We start from the raw sequence: 8,363 nt of genomic DNA on the forward strand, positions 1-8,363 counted from the left end.
CTTCCTGGCATGTTTCCTTGTATCTTTGTACCAATCCCAAGGAGCTCCAGTTCTACCTGTCTCTTACTCTGTCTCTACAATGTTAAAGACCATTTTCCTCCTGAGCAGAAGTTGCCCCTTCTCAAACATGATGAATATTATAAATTCCTCTGATATTTACTTGCATTGTTGTGATGATGAAATAGAAGGGTTATCAGCTTCGTCTTATCTTCCCATTCCTGGTTCTTATCACTCGTTTGTATTATCTCTGTCACCTGGCTCTAATTTCTGTGATAAGACATGGAGTCTGCAACAGACTATTGAAGATGCCTCCCTTTTCTGTTTTTCTCTATAATATTACTAGGGTTTTTTTTGAAAAAAGAAAATAATTTTATTGATGCTTCATGTCTGGGAGGCTATAAACATACTTTTCTTTGTAAAGATAGATGTTTCCTTGGAGTTATTGTGTCCGTCCACACTTGGAGAGAATATGCCTCTTGGGCTGGAATTCTGGGCCCGCAAGGAAGTCCACAGGGGCCATGTTGTTGTTGTTGCTAGCTGCCAGTGAGTGGGCCCTCAACTCATGGCAACCTATGCTCAACAGAATGAAAAGCAGCCACATCCTATGTCATCCCCATAATTGGTTGTGAATCAAACTGTTTTAATCCATAGGATTTTCATTGGCTGATTTTCAGAAGTACATCACCAAGCTTTTCTTCCTATAAAATTAAAAAATATTTTAAATGATCACAACAACACAGATGGTGTGGGAAAAAATGAGCAACTCATCAACACTTTCCAGAATAAATAAATGTTGATGTTTAGCTATTAATTACATTCACATATTTTTTATTAAATAATCAAATAATATACAAACAGATGGCATCAACTTTTCCTCTCCATTCCTTATATTCCCTGCCCTAGATGGTGTTTACCTCTGGTGATGCAGTTACAGCTGGTATAGGAAGCACACAATTGATTGTCTTGTCATGTTTTTCATCAGATTCATCGATAATATGGAACCTAGAAACCAAACAAGCGTTTCTGAATTCCTTCTCCTGGCACTGACAGAGGATCTGGAACTTCAGCCCCTCCTCTTTAGCCTGTTTCTGTCCATATATCTGGTCACTGTTCTGGGGAATCTGCTCATCATCCTGTCTGTCAGCTCTGACGCCCACCTCCACACCCCCATGTATTTCTTTCTTGCCAGTCTGTCCTTCACTGACTTCTGTTTCAGCACCACCACGATCCCAAAGATGCTGGTGAACCTCCAAGTGCAGAATCAGAGCATCACGTATGCAGGCTGCCTCACCCAGGTCTTCTTTGTCCTGGTTTTTGCTAGTTTGGAAAGCTTTCTCCTGGGAGTAATGGCCTATGATCGCTATGTGGCCATTTGTCACCCACTGACATACACAGTAATCATGAACCCTCGCCACTGTGGTCTGCTGATTCTACTCTCCTTGTTTGTTACCACTGTGGATGCCTTGATCCACAGTCTGATAGTTTTGAACCTGTCTTTCTGCAAACATCGAGCAATACCCTACTTCTTCTGTGAAGCTGTTCAGATCATCAAGATTGCCTGTTCTGATACTGTCATCAATAATATCTTCTTATATTTTGCAGCTACCATACTGGGTGGTGTTCCTCTCTCTGGAATCATTTTCTCTTATACTCAAATTGTCTCCTCCATTTTGAGAATGTCCTCAGCAGGTGGAAAGTATAAAGCTTTCTCCACCTGTGGGTCTCACCTCTCAGTTGTTTCCTTGTTCTATGGGACAGGCTTTGGTTCGTACATTACTACTGCTTTTTCACACTCTTCCAGGAAGACTGCAGTAGCTTCCATGATGTACACTATGGTAACTCCCATGATGAACCCCTTCATCTACAGCCTGAGAAACAGGGACATGAAGGGAGCCTTGAGGAACATTATCAGGTGCATACCTGCTTTTTAGTGATTAAATTATCTGCTTTGGGCCTGGATTTCTAGATTGTATTATAAGTGAAAGAATGCTCATGAGCCAGAAATCCTGACTCTCCCATCACCAAGTTCTTCTAAAACGACAAGATAATGATTACGTGCAATTCGACTTGGAGTTGGACACTGACTTCGCTGTTTGTGTAGCTCTGTACTTTTTGACAAATAATTTGAACTCTCTAACTTCAGTTTATTTGATCAAGTTGTATAGAAGCAGCGCCTGTGGCAGGTGTTCTTGTTACGTGATTTTGGGGACAGGCATTTCAACAGAAGGAAAGTGGGAGAAGGTGAAGAGTGTCAGGAAAGAAAAAGGCAAGGCTGTAAGAATAGCCAGACACTCGCTTCAGTCTGTCCTATGATAGAGCCATGTGAATGGAAATATAGAGTTAGTCCCACTAGTGAGAGATAAAAGCTTACTTTTCATGCCCCAATTAGTAGTTACTGAGACATGTCACTGGTAAACTATATGTGCAGGGTGACATCAGCATTCATCATATTCAGTTCCATTATCTATCAACTGGGCAAAATTAGATGGTCTCAGTGGCTTCAAAAGATTGAACCTTATCAGTGAGGAAGGCTTCAGTTCTAATGAGAAAATACAAAACCTCACTTTAACATGCTTTCATTACAAGGACTTCAGAGGTACAGAATACACAGGAACAGGACAGTGGGGCTTCATTCAGTCTCCTACAAGGTGGCTCCATCCTAGGCTGACTGCTTCGGATCCAGGTGTCATATCCACACATGATGCTCAGGGACACAAAATTAACTGTCCTTCTCTGAATCTATTGTTAATAGAAGGTCTATTGTTAATAGACCTTTCCATGGAGTCATAAAGAAGACACCTCCTGCTGTTTCATCACTTTGAATAGGATCATACATTCCTTCCTCATCAAATTTCTGGTATGGGGGAAAGCAGTTACTATGAGCGCCTCAGGCTGACCTTGTAGATTTTATTTTCTGTTGGGAAGTGAACCCCCATAACCACTACAAGCACTTAATACAATGGCTGGCACATAATTCTCAATAAAATTCAACTGGAATCATTGTGTTCTTTATGTTACCATTATTTATAAGGTTTGTTATCCCTTGCTCTCAAACATTTATACCATTTGATTCTGCAATTTTATTGGTTCCCCTTTATTGTAATATCTATCAGCAGGTTTTATTAGTTTTAGTAATACAATCAAATGAATAATTATTCAGTACATTGGTGTCATGGATTGAATTATGTCCCCCCAAAAAATGTGTGTATCAGTTTGGCTGGGCTATGATTCCTGGTATTGTGTGATTTTCCTATATGTTGTAAATCCTGCCTCTATGTTGTTAATGAGGGAGGATGGGCAGCAGTTGTGTTAGTGAGGCAGGACTCAATCTACAAGATATTGTGTTCTGAGGCAATCTCTTGAGATATAAAAGAGAGAAGTGAGCAGAGAGACAAGGGGACCTCATACAATCAAGAAAGCAGTGCCAGGATCAGAGCACATCCTTTGCACCTGGGGTCCCTGCGCAGAGAAGCTCCTAGTCCTGTGGAACATTCATGAGAAAGCCTTCCTCTGGAGCTGACGCCCTGAATTTGGACTTTTAGCCAACTGAACTGTGAAGAAATAAACTTCTCTTTGTTAAAGCCATCCACTTGTGGTTTTCTGTTATAGCAGGACTAGATGCCTAAGACAGTTGGGTAGGGTTTGTAATCTTTTTTGGAACCACATTTGCTTTGAGCCTTTCTCATTGATTTATTGATCAGAGTGTATATGAGATGTTACTGTTCTCCTTAGTCACCTTATTTTGCAGTTATGTTTTGTTTTTTTGGGTGAGTCCACACAGAAGTTGAATAAAATTAATTAAATCACTGACATTTTAGAGGGCTTGCTGTACTCTTAGGGGGCTTATGTAATACTTCTTAATGTGTATTTTTGAGGAAAACAGTTTTCTGGGGAGATGGACTTTATTTTGAAGAAGACATGTTGAATGTACAGCAGGACAGCAGAAAAGGGAAGTTGACAAGCTTGGGGGGGGGGTCACTGTTCCCATAGGCACAAAGAATCAGTGTCATCAGTCAGAATCATCTCTGTAGTATGGGGGTGACAACAATTCAGGTCTTGTAGGAAAATCAGTGGAGTGTATGGAGAGCCTACTGTTCAGGTCATCCCACCATTGTTGGGATTGTGTTCAGCAGCACACTGGGAGGACAGCTCCTCACTTGGCACGCCAGGTGTCTTCTAGTGCAAAGCTGCTCCATTTATGTCCCCAGAACACCTGCAGAGATGAGTCACCTGAGGCCTTTGTTAATACTGCTGCTTTCCATCCTTCCCCCAAGAACTACTGACTTTGGTCTCTGGAGAGACATCCCTATGATGAACATTGTTAATAACCACTTTTTGAGATTTTGATGTATGCTGAAATCTGAGAAGCATAATACAAATATTAGAAGAACATGAGAGAATATATTTAGAATATGGAATATGAAAGAATCTGGAAATTGAAATCTTCAATTTTACTTATTAAAATTCATATGCAAAGTAGTGTATGAAATGAATTTGTAGCTTTTAAAGAATGGTAATATAATGAAAACTCATATACCTATCCCCTGGGTTAAGAAATGAAGTAATGCCATCACCATAGAATCCATTTCAAGGGTCTTCCATTCACATTTCCCTCTATCCTCCCAGTGGTAAGCACTATCTTGAATTCTGCATTTATCATTTTCTCTGATGTTCTTCTATGTTGTTGAATCCTATTCACCTACCTATTCAACTTGTATGCTGAGCAAATAATCTGAGAAGCTGGACTACATGAAGAAGAACAGGGCATCAGAATTGGACGGAGACTCATTAATAACCTGCGTAATGCAGATGACACAACCTTGCTTGCTGAAAGTGAAGAGGACTTGAAGCACTTACTGATGAAGATCAAAGACTGCAGCCTTTGGTATGGATTATACCTCAACATCAAGAAAATAAAAATCCTCACAATTGGACCAGTAAGCAACATCATGATAAATGGAGAAAAGACTGAAGTTGTCAAGGATTTCGTTTTACTTGGATCTAAAATCAACACCCATGGAAGCAGCAGTCAAGAAATCAAAAGATGCATTACATTGGGCAAATCTGCTGCAATAGACCTCTTTAAAATGTTGAAAAGCAAAAATGTCACCTTAAAGACTAAGGTGCTCCTAACTCAACCCATGGTATTTTCAATTACCTCATATGCATGTGAAAGCTGAACCATGAATAAGGAAGACCAAAGAACTGACGCCTTTGAGTTGTGGTGTTGGAGAAGAATATGGAATATACCATAGACCAAAAGAATGAACAAATCTGTCTTGGAAGAAGTACAATTATTGTGAGGATGACGCAGCACCGGGTAGGGTTTGGTTCTGTTGTACATAGGATCCCTGTGAGTCAGAACCAACTAAATGGCACCTAACAACTATAATATCCTGTGGATTGAATTATGTCCTACAGAAAAATAGGTTGAGGTCCTAAACCCTGGTATCTGTAAATGTGACCTTGCTTGAAGACTTGTCAGTTAACTTGAGGTCATATTGGAGTAAGGTGGGTCTAAATCCAATATGAGTGGTGTCCTTAGAAAAGAGAAGAGACACTGAGACAGAGAGTCACAGAGGGAGAATGATCATGTGAAAACAGATCAAAGATCAAGCCGAGGAATTCTGGGAATAACAGAAGCTGGGAGAAACAAGGAAAGATCTTCCCCTGTAGCCTTCAGAGGGAGCACAGTCCTAGTGACGGCCTGAATTTGGACTTCTACCATCCAAAACATTGAGAAAATAAATTTTTCTTATTTTAAGCCACTTACTTTGTGGTACTTTGTTATGGCAGCCCTAAAAAATATCTGTGAAATTGCCAGTATTTGATCATATTTGCTGTAGGAATCTGGTAATGGAATTTAAGGTCATTCTTTTTATCACCTCTATGTAAATCCGTCTCCAATTTATAAATTTACCTCTTTTTAAACTTGTTAATAGTATGAATTTTTGTTCTTAATGTGCTTTTGAAATTCAATCATGTTGTTGTGTGTAGCAGTAATTCATTTATTTTCAATGTTCATATTTTTACATTATGTATGGTGACATTACAAAATAGGTATTCTTTCTGGTGTTGATGGAAATTTTGGTAGTTTTCTATCATGAATAAACCTGTTTGAATATTGTCATACACTTCTCCTGGAGCAAGTGAGAGTGAGCTTTATACCTGAGGTGGAATTTTGAGTGTAGGGGGAATACCTACTCTCCTTTGGAAACTTCTGAAGAGCTTTCTTAAGTAGATGAACCAATTTAAACATCCATAAGAAATTCCTGATATCCATATCATCACCACGTTTTCATTTATTCTGATAATTTAGTGATTGTAAACATTATTTCTTTTTTTGGCATTTCTGTAATTATTAATGAAGCTGAGAGACTTTTCACATATTTATAGGTCATTTATTTTTCCCCTGGAGTGCCTGCGGTGCAAATGGTTAACTCTTGGCCGCTAACTGAAAGGTTAGCTGTTGGAGTGTGCTCAGATGCACTTTGGAGGAAAGCCTGGTGACCTACTTCTGAAAAATTAACCACTGGAAACCTATGGAGGACAGTTCTCCTCTGACACACGTGGATTCGCCATCAGTCAGAATCAAGTAGACTCTAATTGGTTTGTTTTTTGTTTTACTTTTCCTCAGCTGGACATTTTCTCTCCTGGTATTTCTATTGAGCAGTTTATCTTTTCTTATTAGTTTATAACCATTCTTTATATAATCAGGATATTAACCTTTGTCAGTTTTATGCATTGATAATTTCTTCTTTAGGTGAGTAGCTTGTTTTTCATATCTTTTATAGTGTTTTTGAATAAACACATTCTTAGTTTTAATATAGTTGTATATACCTCACTACTTAATGGATTGTGATTGAAAGATCTTGTTTATGAAATCTCTACATATCTCAGACTTAAGAATTTATGGTTTTGCCTTTTACATTTGAGGCATGTATCCACCTGGAATTTATCTTTGCCCTTGATGTGAGACAGAAATTCAAATTCATTTTTATGTTGCAGCTCCTTTTATTAAATCAATTTGTTGTAATGCCACTTCTGCAATAAATATTTACGTATTGGTCTTTATCTGGACTCTCTTTCTGATTGATAAGTCTGTTGTATCTATCCCTGCACCAAAATTACAGGTCTTAATTATTGCAACATAACAGTCAGCTAAAATACATTTGTTGTCATAACAGACAAGGCCCAGCGTCATTCAGTTAGAACCACAAAGTTATCATAGGCTTACTGCTTCAGTGATAAATTTGCAGTTTACTACAACAATCTTGAAAACAAAGTGCTATAATTTCAACCTATGATCTGTGATATGAAAAAAATGTATACTGAAGCTATTACTTTGAGTGCTTAACCACTGTGCCACCAGGGGTTCTTTGACACTATATTGGAAAGCGCTAAATATTATATGAAACAATAACATCAACATTCAATAAGCCATATGTAGAATTAGCCCTTAGAATTAGAATTTTAGAGTACATTTGCTACATTATCACTTGTGTTTATACAGGTACTATACTTACATCCATTAAATAAACTATCTTTTTGAGCCTAAACGTGGTGTCAGTCTTCCTGATGTTGCTGTTAGGGTTGCGGTATCTTTGGATGTACCTAAAAGTAGAAGACTAGAATCCAGTTACAGAAGGAAGGTTGTCTGTATGTTCAAAGAGCCTGAAATGAATGTGAGCAGAAATAGTTGGAGGGAAGTAGAAGGCATATGCCTGTTCTCAGGGTATGGGAATCGCCAACGCAAAGTTCTTCTTTCTCTGAGTCTTGCTCATTTAGGATTTGCACTGCCTTGAGATCAGAATCACAGTAAAATAATTTTCCTAAAGAGGAGCTTTGGATAGTCAACTCCCAAGGGCCACAAAGAGTGCAAATAGTCTGCCAGTGACCACCCCAACCAGACCTGAGCCCAGGGACCATCATTTTTGCACATTTTTCATCCTTGCAACATCCTCATAATGTTTTGGATTTTGTTTTGTTTTTTTTAAATCATGGTAGCCAAACGAAACTGTCATGGAACACAATGGGTTCGCTGCTTGTACTCTCATTAAGAATAACTAAGGGTCAAGTGGATTTAAAGCAAGGCATAGTTTATTACTTGCAGCGAGTAAGGAGATGGGGGATCCCTCCCAAAGCACTGTCTCGCAGAACAAAGGGATGAAGTTTTGTACTACACAGGGAAGGAGAAGTCATACATATTTATTAATTTCATACATATTTAAAAGGGGGTTGGGCTAGGATTTGGCACGGAAGTGGCTGACAGACTTCTCGCTTCTGAAATGGGCTCGGTCACTGCTCAAGGACTGTGGGAATATACGCCATTTAAACATGGCTGCACTATTGACAACTGCAGC

The 8,363-nt window shown here is 38.9% G+C and overlaps 1 pseudogene; it reads left to right on the top strand.

Moving 5' to 3' along the window:
- The first annotated feature begins 903 nt into the window (after window positions 1-903).
- Window positions 904-1,931, top strand: LOC101342930 (olfactory receptor 7G1-like; annotated as a pseudogene).
- Window positions 1,932-8,363: the final 6,432 nt, after the last annotated feature.

This window comes from Trichechus manatus, unplaced genomic scaffold, assembly GCF_000243295.1.
Source record: "Trichechus manatus latirostris isolate Lorelei unplaced genomic scaffold, TriManLat1.0 scaffold00057, whole genome shotgun sequence".
In the NCBI taxonomy this organism is placed as follows: Eukaryota; Metazoa; Chordata; class Mammalia; order Sirenia; family Trichechidae; genus Trichechus; species Trichechus manatus.